This window comes from Phoxinus phoxinus (genome assembly GCF_949152265.1).
Source record: "Phoxinus phoxinus genome assembly, chromosome: 6".
Taxonomy (NCBI): Eukaryota; Metazoa; Chordata; class Actinopteri; order Cypriniformes; family Leuciscidae; genus Phoxinus; species Phoxinus phoxinus.
Window position 1 is genome coordinate 4,308,639 of NC_136881.1, and position 21,683 is coordinate 4,330,321.

The following is a 21,683-nucleotide window of genomic DNA, read 5'->3' on the forward strand; positions in this document are numbered from 1 at the left end:
TTGACATTGTATTTTTACACCATGTGAAATTCATTACAAAGCTTGTAAAGTTTGCCTCGGCAAGCTGAATGTAGATGCTGCTGAAATCCGCTGATAGTGATTGTGTGAGAAAACAAGCAATATGTGATAAAAACCAGTATTATCACCTTGCAAAAGCTCAGCCTGAGAGTGGAGATGTTTCTTCTCACACCGGCTGATATGATTCGGTGAACCCAAAATTAAATGAAAAACACTAGGCAGCAGATTTGAAAAAAAGTAATATAGCATAATTGCTACAAAGCTATGATGATTAAGCTAAAAAAATTATATATTTACAGTTCTGTATATATCATATTTATATTTGCAACCATATAACTTTTAAAAACTGAACAAGCTTGTGTTTTTAAACATTGCAAAATAGAAAGTCAAAGTGTAAGATAAAGTCACAATCAGGTAAAAAAGCTCAAATGTAAGATAGCCTAGGTAATGTCGCTATTACGTTGAAATTATGATAAATTAAGTTGCAATTACAAGATTTAGTCTCAAACCCAGTAAATAACGTATTTTTCCCCCATCTAAGACTGAAACAGTCTTCCACTTTTCCATAAAAGGGGTTTAGCAGAGTCAGACTTTCAGAAATATATGCTAGTCAAACTTGGGAAATGAAATGTTAATTATAACTAGTTTATTTTCACATTGGGATGAAGAGTAACAAAATACAGAGCTAAAGTTTATACACTCAAACCTTACATGACTGTATACAACATCAACGTACAACATTGTAGAACACCACCGCTAGGATTAATCGACAACAGGCAGGGCCTATACAGTATATATTTTGATATTATTGTTTATGCTGTTTAAACACATTGTTCTGTTACATATCCTTACAACATTTCAGCTGAATATTAATTATAAATACGTGTTCACTACCTGTCTAGCGATGTGTTTATGCTGACATATAATACAAAAAAAATGCGGTTTGTCTTTTCAAATCTTCTATCGCTTCATTATATTAATTGAGTTGGCTCGTGGGTTTTATGTTTTGCACTTCAGAAATGTGACGCAATTTCCGGTAAGGGAGCATAGTGAGCATCGATGCTGGTTTTTGCAGTGTATTGTAGGATGTTTTATGGTGCAAACTTTCCAGTGCACTGGAAATTGAGACAGTCCTTGAGGGCTGATTGAGACAGCCTTTAAAATGGCTGACTCCCTGATCAGTGCCCTGACTACTGAACTAGGGAGCTTGATTGAGACGCACCAATACTGAGCACAAACCAACGCAACACCAGTGCTAACACTCACAGTCATGTTTGTTCTGTTGGTTCCCTTCCTGAAGTCACTTCCTGAATGAAGATGTCATTCAGGAAGGGGTTTTTCTTTTGTTAAAATGATTTCAGCATGATGCAAAGTGAATTGGGGACACAGGAAAATCCACCATCAAAAAACACCAACAAAACTTTAGCTTGGAACATTTTGATTAGAGAAAGGAAAATAAAATTATAATAAATTGACAGTTTTCCTTGTAGAACAACATGTCTGAAATCTTCCTCTGTCACTATACCTTCACACATTCCCATGAGTCTGGGAGGGCGTCTCTACGATGAAACCGATGACAGGCAAGACTAAGAAGTATAGCGGTGTGGATACGGCGGTCTAAAAGTCCATGCATATGTATGCCTCATCGCCATATGGACGCAAAGACAAGGGCATCATCAAGGTAGACAAAACCTGGCCACACCATTCTCTCTTCTCTCTTAATATATTCTGTCAGCAACTTCCGTGAACATGCGTGTCACTTTGGAACAATAATTAGACATCTGATGCACCGCAAGGGGTCTGGGGAACATGAACTCGCAAAAGTCCCCGGAGGAAAAAGAATGTTCATCATTATGCATTAGATTGTTCCCGCTGGAAGAGGCCTTTGGAAACAATCTCCATTCCGCTCGTAAAAATGATCAGCGCAAGTTCATCCAGCCTGCCGCCTGCCAGTAATGAGAAATGGACACACATAATGGGGCCTGAATGGGTTTAAGTGAGGGCTAGTGAGTCATATTATCAGAGAGCGCCCAGTCGACTGCCAATAACTTGAAGGATTCCTCTGCAGGTATCGATTCGTCTGTAGGCGCGTTCAACTTTTATCGCACTAAAGTTTTATGTGTTGTACACTCTGCTGATAAATTCTAGGGGGTTTGAAATGACTAAAAATCAAATGTGTGCTGAAGAAGCACAGAAGCGTTTTTTGAGACTGTAGCTGCTGTCATGTTAACAAATGTGGCATGAATGTTCAGCATCACCACAAAGTGTAAACTCTTCTATATTATTTAATGTTAATAAGATGTGCATTTCCTGTGACTGTAAATAAAAAAGCAAGACTGTCTGTTAATTAGTAAGAAGGTAAAGTCAAAGGTTTATTGAAGAAAACAATGAAAAGTGACAAATAAACCTAATCAATAATGATCTTATTTAGTCAAACATGGGAAACATAAACTTGCTTATTTCAGGGTTTTAGCCAAAAGCACCATTCTAAATATAATAGTGTAATATAAGTAAGGAATAATTGACGACGGGCCGTTGAATTGTTAGAAAAATAATAATTAGCATTATTTTCTAATACTAGTTTCTAATAATTCAAAAGCCGTCGTCAATTTAGCCGTGCATTTAACTGAAAATAATTGAACGTTCATCAACCAATCAGATTCAAGCATTCAACAGCCCTGTCGTTTACAATACAATACAATTGATAAATTAATTCCTCTTGAACACATATGCTTCTTCTAAATTAAAGCTATACTTTGAATGCAGTGTAAGTCACATTTGATAAAAACATCTTCCAAATGAGTCATTGTGATTCAAAAGAAAACTGCTCCACAATTTCCTACCGTTTTTCGCACGCCGATCATTGTCAGTGGTTCTTCTGGGAGACACATTCATCAAAACTGTTGCTCAGAGGTTGAACCGGAGCAGTTGTGGGAAACTAATTAGAACACCTTGCTATTAATGTGAGGCACTTGGAGCTCAGCTTCTGATTATTCATTATTTGCTTGTGTACATCACCGCACAGCTGCTCGATCAGTGTGTTGTTGTCAGAGTAGCCCATCTGTTTGGGATGTTTAAGACAGAGAGGGCTGTGGAATTGGGGAAGGGCAAGGGTTTCCAACCCGGTTCATATCTCCAAATATGATGGATTGATAGTCTTTCGTAATTCTTAAGGGAAGAGCAGATACAAAACCACTGTTTTGAGTCAGTTTTGAGATAGGCTTCCATAACGCGTCGTCTCTATGCACGGACTAGTTGAAATAAAGCATCCAAACTACACATTCAAGTGTTTATTTTATCACAGTTTATCTATTTGCATATCTTTCAGTTGCAAAAATTGTTATATGATGAATATTTAACAAAGTTCAAAGTTCTTTACATAAAGGCTATGTAAAGCCTTTATATAGCTGTATGTCACTCTAATAGTTTTACCGTGTCCCTCTGCCACCCATACGTCATTCACCTGATTTAAATAACATTTTAATCCTAATAACATGGTGATTTTTTTTTTTCTTCTTCTGGATGTTCACAGTATTTTCTGATTCACAGAGTGATAAAAGATACTCCTGAAATTCCCTCTGTAAAAACCTTTAACTCTACTACCGGTATGTCAACAAATTGAAACAAGAATTTATTCAATGTTCCGATGTCTGTTCTGGAAATTAGTGCAGATTAGTACATATTTAATGCATCATTTGCATATTTAAACAACATGTGTGGATACAAAACAGTTGTCTTAATTTACTGTGATTAATCAACTGGGGAAGTATCTATTAGTTAAAATAGATATCATACATATTTAGGGGGTCAAGAGTTAGCTGGTTAATTTTGGCAGCTAAAAAAAGTCTTAAAGTCTTTATAAAGTCTCAAAAAATGTAAAAATACATTGACATGCATTAAAAAGTAGCTGTCTTATTTTGACATAATTATATAGTAGATGATTTGGCAGTGCATTGTTTTTCAGAGGGCTCTTAACATTGTGAAATGGACTTTGGCTGACAGATTTGACTCTCTGTGGGCACACACACTTTTAAGACGCTAAGTTTTATGCATGAAAACTCAGACATTAACAACTAAGTTACCACCCCCACTGAGGATATTTATAGAAACTTCAAAATATGACACACAATGGCTGCTTGGTGACACTTAATATTCAATGCATAGTCTAATGGCCTGACACTGAATTGTCAGAAACAGAGACAGAATGACCTCCAGATGAACTTTATTTTTATGATGCATACTTATTTTATATTCGCATCATTGATCTAAATATTACAAAGAGAGTAGCAGACTGACCTAGATCTTGTGTTAGTTTTGCACTAAGGTCATATTCATAGTTTTCACGTGACATCACACTCTACACCCACCAGGGCAAAATAGGGCTTTCCTCCACTGCCCGCCAGTCATTTTCACCAGGTTTGTACTAAATACTAATATAATAAGACGGTGATATTAAAAGACCAAATTCAATATATACACCTTATTGATGATGTACAGGTGAGCAGATGAACCCAGAATATAAACGCAACGCAGTTTCTCATCAAGCGTTTTTCCATAGAAAGCATTATATACAAAAACATAAATAAAAACTCTTTAACCATTTAGCGAGGTGCATTCATATCCCGGCAACACGTGTACATGTATCATCAATACGGTGTATATTTAATTTGACTGTTTTAATAACACTGTTTTAGTACATTAAATGTTTTTTTTTTTTTTTTTTACATTAAACGATTTTGAATGTCCTGCTGTTTTTAGTGATTGAAACACTGCATTTTGTTCACATATTTTTCTTTGCTGCTGTTCTATGGATGTGTTCTCCTCCAGGTCTCCACACCAGTCATGTGACTGAAAACTATGAATAGATCTAGTTAAGGAAGCTTTTCATTTGCAGTTAATGTGCGCCCTGGAGAACTTCTCAGAAACCACTGTCTATACAGAATATGCTCTCTCATGTTTGATAACTACTCAAGGATTCATGAACGAGACTACAGATCATTACTAGAATGCTAACCTGTTTATTAAATAAAGTCTGGCTAGATTCTGACAGTGTCAAAGTGGGCCAATTAGCTTGGATTTACATTATAAAACTATTGACCAGACCTGTGGCCTCAATGGCTTGTGTGCTTCGACATTATATAACATAATGTACTCTTCACTGTCTAGTCCCATCATAATATAAGTGTAAAAAAGAAAAGAAAAGTAAATTATAATACTTTTTACTAGTATAATTTAATCAGGAATCAGTTGTGTTCTTGTTTGTAACTATAATATGAGATACAAACAATTATAATTTAAATAATTGGTCCCACTTTATATTAAGTGGCTTTAAGTACTATGTACTTACATTGAAATTACTAATTTGATACAATGGACTTATTGTGTACATACATGTTTTTACATTGTACTTATATTTTTAAAATACCTGCATGTAATTACATTTGTAATTACACTTTTGACCCTTCCCTTATACCTTAACCCACCCTTAAACTTAACCATACCAGCACACTTGTCCCTAACCTTACCCGTATCACACCTCAATAGCAGCAAAAGTGTTTTACAATACAACATGAACATAATAAGTACATTGTACTTATTTATGTAAGTACTTAAAGTGGGACCAAATAATTTAATATAAAAGTAATTGTCAAAACATGTTAAAAAATCCTTTAAATCTTTTTTTTGTAACTATTATATGGATTTTCAATAATTATAATTTTATTAGAATTATTATAATAATAACTGACAAAGCACATTTTGAAATTAATTGATGCACTTTTTATGAGTATAATCTGAGATGTGAAGCCTTATTTGAAACGTACACATAATAATTGATTGAATCATGTGACCTATGCTCATATGGATTGCTTGTATATAAAAATTAATATTGTGGCATTGTCATCAATAAGTTTTTAAGCCAATTAGAAAACATATAAACAATCTTATTTATGATCGTTGTTTTTTTTTATCGTCCGTAATTAAATCTAGCGATTTATGTGACAAATAAAATGTATATCAACATGTCAATAGTTGCATTTATACATTTACCTTTGTTCTCTGGAGCAAATCTTGCGTACGTGAAGTCACTGAGCTGGAACTATAAGCAACGCAAACACTGTCTAATCCATCATTCCACAAGAACACAGAGGATCTTTTGCCCTGATCGTCTTTGCCACTAATTACCGTTGTTGGCCCTAGCACTTAGCAAACAAACGCACCGATTTATCTAACAAATCCTGTGAGAACTTTCAGATCTTCTTTCAGTGACAGTAAACATAATATATTTCAGGTCTAGCACCAGCATGAAAAAGTCAAACGGTATCAAATATCAATAAAGAGCCGCAGTCAAAAGCTCATGACTAATTAACTGGCAAAAAGGATAGCTGTTTTATTAAGATCATATATCTGCTTGCTCTCATGCTGTGAAACTCGAGGCCTTACCGTAAAATAAAAAAATAAAATGCATTCATGCAGGGAATCTTGTTAAATTGCATTTTGTGATTAATCTTTATAAGCCAAAACATAAACCTCGCTGACCCATATTTATGATATGCACTTTGGACTGTGCAGGATAGTCTGTAAAAAATGGCCAACAATACTGTATATATTTGTGAATTAAATGTCTACTAGGGAAAATGTTCAGAAATAGTTTGTACGCATGGCTTTAATATCTCTATTTGCGTAGACGTGCTCGGCTTGTGCTCATTGCTTCCTGAGTGTGTGATTGTCAGCGGAGTTTAAAGTGACATTTGAAGACAAGCCATGCGAGATGTGATTCATCACAACAGATTGAGGCCTTACATAAGAATGTCCTTCAAAAATGTGTGATGTAAGTTTACCTTATCTTCCCCGGTTTGACAACATGAAGTTTAAAGTAAAAAAGAAGAGGCGTTCACACAACCTGTTTTAGTTTTACCATTTATTTAAGCATAACTGTAAAATATTTCCAGTTGGATAAACAAAAGATCACCCGCTGCCTTAAAACTGCGATTAAACTTAACTAAATATGAGTAAACTCAACTTAAAGATATAAACTTTGTTTCTTAATTTTGAAGAGTTTAAAATCCAAAACTTGTCATGACAAATGGAGTTAAAGATAAGAAATAAGTTAAAAGAAAAATCATTTTTTTTCATATTGTGGGCCAGAGATATTTTAATATAATTGAGATATTATTAGGTTTTTTTTTTTTTAGTTTTAGTAATCTTAATGTTTATTTTTGCCATTTTCACAAGTTTAATAATGTCTATTTCTTTAACCCAAACTCTCTTAGCGATACACATATACAATTTTTTTGTGTGATTTTCGTTTTTTTTAGTTAAATATACTGATCCTGTTGTGGACGGTGAGTGATTGAGTATGCATATATAATGTATTGTGAAACACCTGTAAGTGACAAACTGTGAACTGTCTTGGGTCTCTGGGTAGGTTGTGGGCCGCAGTGGGAGTTGACTGATGTGTTTTGGGAAAAACTGTCATTGAAACTTCCAAGTTGACCCAAGGACACCACAGGGTTGTATTTGCTGAAGGGGGAAGACAAGGGTGACAGCATGCCGCTGAGTGAGCGAGGTATTTATATGTACATGTATATACCTGACATAGCAAGTGTATTTTAGAATCTGACATGCACCATAAAAAGCTGACATGCATCAACTTGAGCATCTCTTCTATGAATGTGTAAACATGCACTGGAGACTCGATGCGATCTGATGCAAACGCTTTTCATTGCACCTGGCTAGTAGAGATCTCTTGGGCTGAGTATGTGACAGATCGCGATGATACGCAGCACATGTATGCCCTCGAAGACAGCGCTGTGTACGCTTGAATATTAGAGCCATCATACTCAGGTGGCAGCAGATCAATTTTGAAGGCCTTTTGAGGTAAAAAACTACATCTAATTGTTGTTTATATAAGTCACAATCACAGAGGGGAGGTGATTCATTGTCGACAGGAAGCACACACTGTGCTGAATTAAAGGTAGACGGTGTGACTTGATTAATGATTAATTAAGCAAGTGCTCGCATTAATAACATGCCAGCCAAAACACATTTGACAAGGTGTAATCTGCACTCATTATTATCATCCTTTGTGCGACCCACAAAAAACAACACCACACCAACCATGAAATAGTGATGGCGGTTCGGGTAATCCACGCCTGCAAGATAGGGGGCGCTGACTGAGAATGCGTTTTCCCTCGTGTATGTATCTGGGCAGACATGCATTATTTGTGGTGCTTTATAATGAACTGAACGCTACACCTGCTTAGCATTTCTCATGTAAACATCTTTTATTGTTAAAAAAATCCCGACCCGCATGAAAAACACATACAGAACATATATCGTCGCAATCATATGTCTATTTGGCTTCATGTTTCATGTGTAGAAGCGTTTCTCTCAGATGTTTATGTGCAGAACTCAGAATAAGAAAGCGTACAGGATGTACACGTAATATGAGTCAGAGAGCCCTCATTCGCTCTAGATCTGTCAATCATAACACACACGCACCATTTTTAAGCTCTTCAGATTGCATTATTCAGTGGAAAATGAATAGAAATCATATTCTGTATAAAGAAATATGAGGCAAACATGTGAGAATAAATCTGTTCTCAAACACCAATGATAACAAGAACACAACATCCATTCTCTTCTCGCTTCCGGAATACTTTTATTCGGTGTATACACTGGTATGGTTTCAAAACAGCGCCACCAATCTTGCGCTTTTGTGCGACAGCCATGCGATCTAAAGCTCAAATGTAATTGGACAGCCCAGTTCATAGGGCAACCAGGAAAACAATCTTGCTATGTTGCGCCGCGATTGAATCGGTGTGAATAGCTTCATAGGGATCCATTGTTTCGATTCAAGAGTGTCATTGATGCAGTTCATTCTTTACAGTCAAGCTTTATTATTGCAACATTTTAGCAGTTCTCAAGGACTGGGCTAAACTCTGCCCTGCAGAACATCCATCTGTTTGTTCCACACAACCGCAAATCAAAGAAACAAAGAGGAATACCTTGAAAGCTGGTTATTAATGGTCTATTAGAATTAAATGTTTCCATACCGTGAGAAACAGGCAACAATGATCCAGCATGTGTAAGGCTTATCCCTGTTACTCTATCCGAATGTATTCAAGTAGAGGATTCAAGCACGGACAGTTTGAGAACCTGCATTACAGCGTTTCTGCAAAAGCCGTAAGCTGTTTCTAAGCCCAACCTTTCCAATTCCCCAGCTCACATGTATCAAGACACACAAGCCCATCAATGACTATAGTGATCCTTTCAGAGCAGGAAATGGCTTTGCATGCTCCAGACCCGAAAGCACAAGCCATTCTGGTGCAGGAAAATGAAATATTTAAAACTTCCCAATAGCTTTTTTCGTAACTGGATTGATGTGGCCAAAGCAGTTTCTTCTTATCATCACAAGCCACACTTTATTGCCTGGCCTACCTCAACGAAAATTAAAAGCACCTTCAGCCCTTTGATATTTTCATGGCTGTTTTATGATATATATAGTGCTTAGTAACCGTCTTACGGCTTAAACACAGACACACAGGATCACACACACACACACACACACACACACACACACACACACACACACACACACGCACGCACGCACACACACACACACACACACACACACACACACACACACACACACACACACACACACACACACACACACACACACACACACACACACACACACACACACACACACACATACGTTGAGTTGTCATGTTTTATGGGGACTTTCCATAAACATCATGATTTTTATAACGTACAAACTGTATCTATTGATTTAATTATAACTATTTTTTTTCTCTGTTGTTTCTCATAACTTACCTCGCCTTAACTAAAAAAAAAATTAAACCACAAACTGCAACATTTTCCCCCAAAAAAAGTACAAGACAATATTATACCCAATAGTATAATAGCCATATTAATTTCAATTGCACATTTCAAGGCTTAATTCATGCAATTGCGTGGCTTCATATACCAAATTAATATTCATATTACATATGATGTATTCTTTTTTAATTGTATGGAAATATCTGACTATCAATATACTAAATACATTTACTTATACATACTAAATACTATACATTTTGAGTGATGTGACATAAATGACTCTCCAAAATATGGACCTTGCAAAGTAAATTACAGTAACTTTTCAACGGTGAAATAAACTTTTATGGTGTTCCATCCTAAGGGCACGGGCAGTTGATCGTCACCTTAATTAGCCTTTTTTCCAAGAGACTCAGACACATATAACAAGGCCATAAAGTACTTCAGTAAGTGTTTTGAAGTTATATAATCAACTAATGACATCATTAATTTTCAGATTTACAACCTTCCTAAAACATTTTTGCTGACAGATATTCCTTTCCTCAGTTTATTGTCTGATGTAGTAAGTGGTGTGGATTCCTTTTGACAGATGTTGATTTTTGTGAGCCAAAGCAAATGTGTTTCATTTCGAGGTTTCACCCCTCGCTTCTGCCATATACCTGCTGCCAGACATAATTCATTCAACCTGTCTAGTACATCTACACACACACACACACACACACACACACACACACACACACACACACACACACACACACACACACACACACACACACACACACACACACACAACAAACAGAAATTCTAATGAGATGATTTATAATAAATCCCAAAACAATCTCTCTCCTGCATGCTTTCTATTTTGTCAAGATCATAATGATGAAATTTGGAGAAACATCAAGCAACTTTGTTGTTCCGTTTCACTCAGATATATGTCACAATAAAGAAGAAAAAACTATCGCTTTTTTTTGTTTCATGCCGATTATAATGTATGTATATGTAATGCTATCCTGTCAGACAATGAACATCAACATTACAACAGGATTTACCTTACAGAAAATATACTCAAATATTTGTACATTTTATGCAAAAAAAATATAACAACAGTAATATACATAAATGTGTCTCAGATATTATGGCACCATTTGATGTTCATTAAGAAATTAGGGGGTCAACATACATATATATGTCATTATTTCTACGAATGTGCTACTCAGCCATATTAAACAATGAAAAGTAATTACAGTCACAAATTTCACCTACAATTACAGTAAGCCTTTGATTACAATATGTTTTCCAGAGAGAAATTTAATATATTCTGTGCTGTAGGGACAAGGGGGTTCGAAAATTAGGATTTCATGGTTGATGACTTTGATTCAGATAAGCCGTAATCCCCATTTAAATCCTGCATAATGACTTCACTATTGCATTTTTTTTGTATTTATAGCTCACCCACCACAAGACTAAGAGTATTTTTATCCTGAAGTTTACAAAAGTTGTATAACATGCAGCAGCACCAGGGGCTTTCGGATCAGTGAACCACAGCACAGGGACTGACACCGAGACTGTAATGAAGCTCATGGAACTGGTGCATGAATACAGCAGCATCTGATTAATCCCAAATAGAGTTACATGCAGAGTGCAAAGCCTGTTTGTCCGTAAGCATGCGTCTTTTGTGTGTGTGTTTGTCTACGGTTTCTGGTTCCTGTTGGTCGTGGAACGACTTTCATTTCAACCAATCTTTAGGTTTAGTTTAGGTTACGAGTGAGGTCGTACGAATTCGCCACCTTTTAATCACTCGTACGAATTTGTACGAATTGGTCATGAGATAGTGTTGGACAGTAGCCTGGAAATCCAGACTTAAATCTGAAAGATTAATGGTCTGGCGTCGGCTAATGAAAATCGGCCGGCTCGAGGGGCGGCACCAAGTATGCATTTGAAAATCTCACTGCACGCAATTGGCTAACACTACAACCAATCACAACAATACACAAGGGTGACGTATCCAGAACGACGGAAATAAATGATTCGAGCACCGTCTTCTGTTCCTCTTTTAGAGAAAAAGGCCAGTCTAAATCTTTCATTGTAGCGCCCAAAGCCGTTTCAAAAACTGGTGTTCATCCATAGCCATCTTGCAATGTTTACTAATGACTTCGACGTCACAGCGCTGTCGATATCTCGCCTCTGGCCCGCCTATATCAGATAACCCGATCTGGGGTGCGTTTCCCATACAACTATACAGCTCGCTGCTTAACTACCATAGTACGATATATCGTTGGAGAAATCAACTAGCGAGTCACGGCTGTTTCCCGAAACTGTATGTCGCAAAGTATCGTTCAACCACGTTGGTTTAGGACGTCTCGCACGTGGTGGACTAATAACTTATTTTAATTAATCTGTTTGAAATCGAATTAACGCTAGATTTTGTCATATAAGTTACAGACATGGCATCTGAAGACCATTTCAAATTTTTCTCAGTTATTTTGCTTTATTACCAGACTCAATATTTGGCTCGTTCTTACATAGTAGAGCGCGTTCGCACATGCGCAGTCTTCAAAAACGGTGCCTTAAATCTCTTGACAAACTAAAAGACACAAATTACATTTGTATGTATTCTAAATAAATAACACGGGTTGTACTGATTGTCAGCTTGATTATTTAGCTAAAGATAAGGATTCATTCAGTCTACATCTCATGTAAACTAGAAACTATGCTTCTAACCACAGCTCGAGAGCTGTCGTTCCAACCACACAAGTTTGCGATGCTGTTTGCGAACGATGGTTTCGGGAAACACCAAATCGTTGAACTATGCTGATAACGACGGAACTTGCGACCATATGTAATTGCAAAGTTACTTAAAGTTAAAATGTTTGTGAAAGATAAAGTGGACTATCAAAATAAAGTGTTACCACATATATGTATGAGACCGTATATATGAATCAGCCACCAATTCTGCAAAATGTAAAAGAGTTATGAACTGCTGTTCGATTGTGTAGAAAAGGTTCAGTGATAAAGTTCTTGCTGTGAAATCATGCTCGTTTTTTTTTTTTTACTAATTTCTTTCAGAGAACAATAAGAGGAAATTGTAATGCTGTGGTCCTAGTTTGTCAGAGAGAAACTTGCTGAAAAGGTCCATAAGGTGTTGGAGTCTCTATAAATTTTCTGCTGAAGATGGCTATTGGTGTCATCCCGCCTGCAAAATTGAGAGAGGAAAACAGATTGCTCATGCCACTCCCACGTATTTGATCATGAGCGATCTCTTCAGAAAAAAAACTGAAAAGAAGCCGCTTTGACAGTTTTGAGGATAACTTTCCCAGACTGTTGTGTCTCATCTTTGCAAAGGCACAACAATGCCTTTCAGGGTGGCTTTACCACAACAGCTGGGGTTGTGAATTATTCTTCAGACTTACACCATGTACTGGCTTCTCTCCACTTTCTGTGCCCCCTTTTCTCTCTGTGTCTTTCTTTTCTTCCAACAAAACCCTAGTCAGCAGCCTGGCAGAGATCACAGGTGGAGGGGTAATGAGATACATTTGCTTTCCTGTGCTCAGCTACCTGGCGAGGAGAGAGATGTAATTCATTATTGAGTCGACCCAGGAGACTGTTGTTGAGGGGGAACCGTGTGAGTGATCGACGGGACAAGAAAGAAAGCGCCATCATAGGTTTGGCAGAGAAGATCGCTAGATAGACAATCTGACTGGTCAATTTGTGGATTCATTGCCCTTAGTTTTTAAACACTGTGGGCCCTATTTTAACGATCTGAAACACAAGTGTCAAAGCGCAAGTAACTTTGTGGGCGGATCCCGGCGCTGTTGCTATTTTCCCGGCGGGATAAACGACTCTTGCGCCTGGCGCAAATCTAAAAGGGGTTGGTCTGAAGTAGCTTCATTATTCATAGGTGTGGTTTGGGCGTAACGTGAAATAAACCAATCAGAGCGTCCTCTCACATTCCCTTTAAGAGCAGAAGCGCTTGTTCCATGGCGGATTGCTATTATAACGGCGGATTTGCCAGCGCACGCCAGGAGCGATTCACAGCCGAGGAGACCGACGTTCTCGTCAGGGCCGTAAAACACAGAGAAGTGACATTGGGGATGATGGGAGAAACATTTAGCTTCGGTTAAACAGGCGTATAATTTGGGTAAATGTGTAGCCTAATCTAGATTTAAAAAAAAAAAAAATCTAGATAGATCTTTTCCACATCTTCATGGACACAACAATGATTTCCCTCAAGTGTTACCGGTAATATTTTTCCTTGTAATAATGTATGATTTGCAAAAATGAAAACTGCTGCGTCTGTTTATATTAGAGAATCAAAGTGGATGCGCGTTAACACACTACATTATGGCCAAGCACGCGCCCTTAAAATACCATATCACTAACGCGCAACGCGCCACTGTCTTTAGACTGGGTTTTTCCTGGTCAGTGGCGCAATTGCTTTCTAAAACTGGAAAATAGCACCAGGGAACTTTTGCGCCGGAACACGCTCCTCTTTGCGCTGAACCGCCCCCGCGAGCGCAAGTTCATTTCCTAATTTACCGACGTGCGTCTGTGGAGGGAAAAGTCCGCTGTGCGCGGGTGCAAAATAGGAATGATACATGCGTCGGTGTACAAAGTCAATTGTGCTGGGTGCAAGATAGGGCCCAGTGTCTGTCAGTTATGTCACAGCATCGTAGATTCATCTGAGAAAGCTAAACAAAAAATAAGCTAAACACACATATCCTAGCAAACCGGGAACGCTTTCAGGACATTTTGGCAAGGTTCTCTCAAACATATGAACACACATTATTCCAGTAATGTTAGTATAATGTTTGTTCAAAGTTATCTGGATATCTATCACAGTATCATTGTTTATATTTCATTACATTTTCGGAAACATTTGTGACCATGGACCACAAAACCAGTCACATGGGTCAATTTATTGAAATTGAGATTTATACATCTCCTGAAAGCTGAATAAATAATATTTCCATTGATGTGTGGTTTGTTAGGATAGGACAATATTTGGCCGAGATACAACTATTTGAAAATCTGGAATATACGGGTGCAAAAAATCGAAACATTGAGAAAATCGCCTTTAAAGTTGTGCATTTATGTTCGCGTTTGTGCTGCATTCACTCACAAAAATATCTTAATGGAACATTATCTTTACTTAAAGGTGCTGTATGGAGTTTTTCTACAATGGATGCCGCTGAAAACTCCATACAGCACCTTTAATATCCTAATGACTTTTGGCATAAAATAAAAAATTATAATTTTGACCCATACAATGTATTGTTGGCTATTGTCACAAATATACCCATGCGACTTGTGGCTGGTTTGACCTTTTTTAAACACTCTCTTTCGATAGTCCACTTTAGACATTATACTTATTATAAGTAACTTTGTCGACTAACCCTCATCAATTTGCAACTTTGTCAGCTAATTCTCATTAGAGTATTAGTAGACTGTTAGGGTTCGGGTTAGTAGAATAAGTTGACATGTTGTTGAAAAGTTACTTATAGTCAGTAGAATGTCTGTTGGGGGTTGGGGAGCATCAAAATAAAGTGTTAGCAGATATTACTGTAAGCAGACAGTCTACTAATACTGTAATGACTGCTAGTAGTAGTAAAGTTACTTATAGCCTATTAGTAGAATATCTAAAGTGGACTAAATACAATGTTAGCATATTTCTATTTTCAGAACTTTCAATGAACATTTAAAGTTAACTTTCCTATTTTGTTACCAAAATGATAAAAATGGAGCATCAATCCCTCAATGCTTTCTCTAATGTTCACATAAAAAGCGAGTGAAAACAAACAAAAAACTGGAGGCTTTGAATGTTCAGAGAACATTTTCATAGCAGAAATAAAATTTTCATAATGGGAACACTAGCAAAAGCTTCTCAGAACATATGTTTCTTTGCTGGGGTCAGCTTTCCAACACAAATGCAGGTATTTTCAATTGTGTATTTGTGAACGGTGCTCCCCTGGCGGCCCTGAATGACTCTGAGGAGACTTGTGTATGTGTGTGTTTGCTAGTGAGACAGTGAGTGTTTATCAGCCAAAGAGAAGGTGAGTCGTTAAGTGGTTATGTATTCCAGGCGGCCTCTGTCCCCTGGCCGTGCTGTATTCATGAGATAGCATGAGCACTTATAAATGGATCAAAGGACAAAATCAAAGGCATTGCTCATGAAACCCTACGGAGAAGCTTCTGTTTACAGCCTGAGTGCCTCATCTCCACATTTACCTTGACCCGAATAAAGCACGGAACTGATTAAGGTGCTTGTCATGGTCTGGTACTGGTAGTGCTATAGAAATGCTCCTTAAGAAAGAAAAATCGCAAATTACATCTATTTAGATTTTCCCTAGACGAAAATGAGAAAATGAGATGATATTGAGGGCAAAATGAGACTTTTGCTCCTGCTTCTCAGATTTTTCTCTTGTGACTTTTAAGAAGAGATCTCAAAGCTCACGTTTGCCAAGACACCAGAAAGTGCCTGCAAGAATGTTCAATATCAACTCAAATATTTCCTATAAAACATGACACACTGTAAAAAAATATTTTCATTATTTGTAATCACAACTTTTTTTCCTATGTCAAATCAACTTAGATAATTAATGTAGTTCAGATAACATAATATTTTGAGTTTTGTATTGATTAAACTAATCTCCTTCATTGCATTAACTCAATTGTTTAATTTCAGTTAACTCAAAATTTTAAGGCAACCAGGTAACTTACTTTTTAAAGTTAAACCAACAATATTTTTTTTACAGTGATATGGGGGAATTTTTTTATAGTTTATTGAACGTTCAGAATATAGAAGTTTGCATATGCGTTTTGTTGTTGTTGTTGTTGAATATGTTGTACATCAGGGTTTTATGGCTCATACAGTATTATATAAATAGAATATGGAGCTCATACTCAAAGGAGAAAAAAACACCTACATTTTATCCAGAAGCTCAAACCGAGCAAATATAAAATTTGGTGAATTTGCTATTATAAATATATATGGACAAAAAGTAAGATGAAATTCTTCTAGCTTATAATGTAAATCAATGAAATGTTATATCTCTCACTAATATATCTTAGTAACATGCTTAGATTTATTATCAAAGCTTTGTAGTTCTTACGGTGGGTGCAAAATTTACAGTATCATGCAATGGAATACAATGGTGATTGAGATATTTACAAATAAATGTTCCTAAAAAGCCTCACATTTTAACATGATTTTTCTAAATATAACGTATGGATAATAAAGGAAACCTAAGTTGCTTCAGTCCAGTAAGTGTTCATCTTGAAATTATACAAGTTGACACAACAAAAAGAGATGTTTATGAATTATACCAAAGTGCCTTTTACTTGCTGAAATACTATAAACTATTAATAAAGCAAACAGAATGGCATATAATAGATTCTACAACAGGCCCACGAAATGTGTGTATCAAATATTATACAGTAGGTATAGGGTTAAACAAAACATGTTGTGTGTGAATTGCTCCTAACCTAACAACTGCGAGCTCATTTATGTCCCTGGCCTATGAAAGAGCAATAGAAATTCCCTCTGGGGAGATGCACAGGAAATGTACATGTGAAGAATTTTGATAAATTCTGTCCAATATGACTAAATCATGGCTTCAAATGACAATACTTCAACAGCTGAATCACAGACACTTTGGATGGATGACTTGTGGCTGTGTGGGCTTGTCTCTGACAGTATGAATGACTTATAGGACTAGAGGAACAGATGGGTTGTGGGAGAAATTCTCAAGAAGCCAGAGCGAGAAATAATGAGAAATGCAGAGAGAAAAGACTAAATGAGTGGGACACTAGCAAGACAAACCTCCCTTAAAGATACAGGAAACAAGCAGCATCTTGCCCACGATAAACCTTGTTCTCATTGTCACCGTGGGTAGAGAATATCTCGATTCTAGCATCTCAGATCCATCGGACTGCACCAATATATGACGTCTTTCTCTGGCAGGACAGAATAATAGTCAGGAAATAAAATGTACGCAGGGAAGACATGTCAAGATGATAACTCTGAGAGGAGAAGCATTGTGAGGAACACAGGAGAAGATCCGGGACGCTGACAGTCAAAGGGTGAGAACAAACATTGGAGATGCAGCGAGCATCATGGGGATTGGCTGACAGGATGTGGGGAGAGATCATTAGAGATGACAGAGAAATAGAACAGGGGCGCTGAGAAGAAAGACACCAGAGGAATGGAGACCATGGTTGGACTCAAAGAGAATAGATGATTGTGATTGTGGAAGAGCAGATCAGTAGAGTTTGGATCAAGCTCTGATCACATTTCAAGGGTTTTTAGCTTATGTGTCCCATTTTCATGCATGTTTATGAGTTTGTCTGGATGTAGGTGTGTGTAGGTGTGTTTGTGTGTCTGTCACAGAGGTTCCTGGACTATGTCTAGGTAAACAAGATTCTTGAGAGAATCAATTGGAATTGGTCTCCTTGGCTCACATCAAAGAACTACCCTGGAGGAGGACTGCAGCCCAACACAGAAAGATACAGGGAAGTCTCCATTCCTCAAGGTTGCTGACTTGTCCTTGATAAAGAGAGCGTCCGATGAAACCCATTGTTTGTTGTCAAGTAAAGAAATTCAAAATCTTTTATCTTTATTAGGACAGAAATGGTTTTAGTCATTTTGGTAATAATGACCTATATGCACTGCACCTCTATATAATCATATTCCCATGTTGTTTGTTCAAGAAAATGGCTGTTTAAATAATAATACCCAAACATGGAGATTTACAATGTTGAGGTCTATTTGGCAGTCTACTGGGAGGCCTGCTCCATACAGCTAAAATAATGGATCTTGAGATTTATTTATTCCCAGCAAGAAATTTTGTGTTTAAAACACATCTAATAGCCATCCAAAAACAGCCCTGACGTCTAGGCTAAAACAAGCCAAAATTTGGGCTGTCAGTGAAAGTGTAATAGACGTCACAAGCATAGATGCACATGCTACTAGAACATGTCAAAGAAATGAAACCAAACACCTTGTGGACTTTGCTGACATGATGAAATATCATACATATCACAAGTTATTTTGGCAAAAACATCATGTAACCAAACTCAAGGTTATTTTGGGTAGAAGTGGGTTACTCATAGCTGGACTATATCAGGTCTAGGGTGAGACGGTGAAATGGCCGCTGTTGCTAGCTGGGTTCTAAAATGGCATTTTTGTACAATCAATTGAACCATAAGCAGAATTTAGACAAACTTGCAAACTACTCATTTAAAGTTATTATTCTTATTATTATTTCCTTTTAGGTTTTTTTTTTTATACCTAGAAATAAACATTTAAGGCATTAAAATGTACTTGGTTATGTTTAAAGCATGGTTATGTATGTTTGATGCCTTGGAAGGCTATTAAACACTTTCCTGAAAGTGATAGTTTACCCTAAAATGAAAATTTAGTCACCCTGGTGTTGTTCTAATGTCGTATGCCCTTTTTTTTTTTATGGACCACAAAAGGAGAACTTTTTATTGTATTTGTCCTGCTCACGCCTGTCCATATATTATCGTTGAATAGTAACCATCATCAAGTGTTTAAAAAAAAAAAAAGACACAAAAGTATCATAATGATCCTATGCGAAATGTGTTCTGGGAGTATACGATATGAAACGGAATGTATTATTTAACAAAAATCCTGACTGTGAAGCAAACACAGGCTAAATGTCCGTGGTAAAATATAAATGGTTGCAAGATGTATTTTATGCCTGTATCGTTTCATATTGCTGCTATAAACACGATTCAGAGGCTGAACGCGGAGAACCGGTAACAAAAGATATTTGAGATGAATTTAAGAGGAAACAAATACATATTTCATTCACCTGAGAGCATGTCTTGGTTTATCTTTGATCATCCTTCATCTTATTCACCTGTGTGTTTTCAAACTCTATTCCAGTGTGAAACAGAGGAAAGAGGATAATAGATATAAATATAGCTTTAAGACATGCCTTAAAAATCTTCTCATTAAACTTATGCAAAAAAAAGTTTTGCTTTCTGCCGATGAAAATGCAATGCACAAAGAATGGTCTTGCATAGCTCATGAGACTTAATGGAGCTTTCAGTTTATTCACTGAAGTAACGTTGTCTCAGGCGTTTCTTCTAATGAAACCGCAGCTCAAATATTATGGTTTTGGAATAATTTGATGACATGTTTGAGTTCATATTGAGATTGACATCTATTTTGAAATTGGTTTTGTATGAAGGAAAACATTTTTAAGTCTTAATTTTTCTCTTTTAAATCTTGTTGCAGTCTTGAAGAAACAATTATATATTGAAGAGATTTTGTATACAGGCAGTCTCATAATAATAATATGCGATTTGCTCATGTATTGTATATAATGTTGTGGTAAGTGGAGTACTTTTGGAAGGAGAAATCTTTAGATGGTGCGTCATCTAAAATGTTGATGGCAATCAACAAGGCCTGCGCGACACCTCCCGGAAAACTTTTGATTGCTTTCCAATTCGGGTTTGCATTCGGACTAATCATCTACATTTTTCTAGAAGTACAGTCTGCTATGCTGTGAGGATCCGTGAGGGAAGTACTCTCTCTCTCTCTATCTCTCTCTCTCTCCCTCTCCCTCTCTCTCCCTCTCCCTCTCTCTCCCTCTCCCTCTCTCTCTCTTTCTCTCATTAGAACATGTGACTCAGTTTGGTTTTATTGGCATTAGCATACAGAACTGCATTATGGATGTAGACAAGTGCAGTGAATAGATGTAAAGTTAAACACAGCTCATAATCTGTGGCCTGCAGTTTAAGAGTCCATCTTCATTTCGCTCTAGGTATGTGACATGCTTATGCGACTATACGTGCATTTGCATCAGTAAAACAGAGAATACAAATTAGATGCCACCGTACCAGACCTGTGGTAGACATACGTCCCTAGGAATTACAAAGCTTCGCTTTGTGCATTTATAACTACTGAAAGGATTCAAATACAGGTGAACCAGATGAAAACCAGGGCATGTTTCATCACAATAATAATAAGTCATAAAAAAAAACAAAGAAAATTATAACATTATATTTTGCATGAATGGTGCCTATTTTAAGGGCAGAAAATTGCTTTTAAAATGTAAATCAGCACAAATGTGCAAAACATTTTTTTTGTTTTTGTTTGTTGCTGTTGTTTTACACACAGTAATGAGAATATTGCATAGCCCGTAAAAGGAACATGGCGATACAACAATTATCTTTTGCATTCTCTTGCTAAAATGTTGAGTTCCCTGAGAAACTTTGCGTTCGATCGCGAAACCTTTGCGCTCTCTCAAGTGATTGCAAAGTTACTTGGGGGAACACAAAACATTTGCGATCTTCCCATCTCATATATTTTTCCTTCATCATGTCCCTTTAGGAGCTCCATACAATATTTTCTTTCCATTAAAGGCATTAAAGCAACCATGTGAACGGTCACAAAAATGAAGTTGCAATGCAAAACAAACCCTTAATTTGATTTTACTAGAATTGTTTGCCTAATTTTTTTGTTAAATATGACCCAGACATTCTTCAACATTTAGTGAGATTCATTCAGGTGCTTAATGGTCAGATTTTATGAAATGATTCCAGTTCACCTTCAGCCCTGGACATACTCTAGAAGTCAACATTAGTATGTTTCTCCCATCGTGCCCTAGATACACATAGAGACATTTCCCTGTCTAATCTGCAGACCAGTTTACAGTGTCTGGTGTATAGTACTCTACAGGGACAAGGGCTCAAACGCGTGTAAATGAAATACGTGACATTTCCCAAGGGGCAGAGGAAGTTGTCTTAAAAGAGCAATCAATTTTTCCCTCAATCCAGAGAGGCCAAACACAATG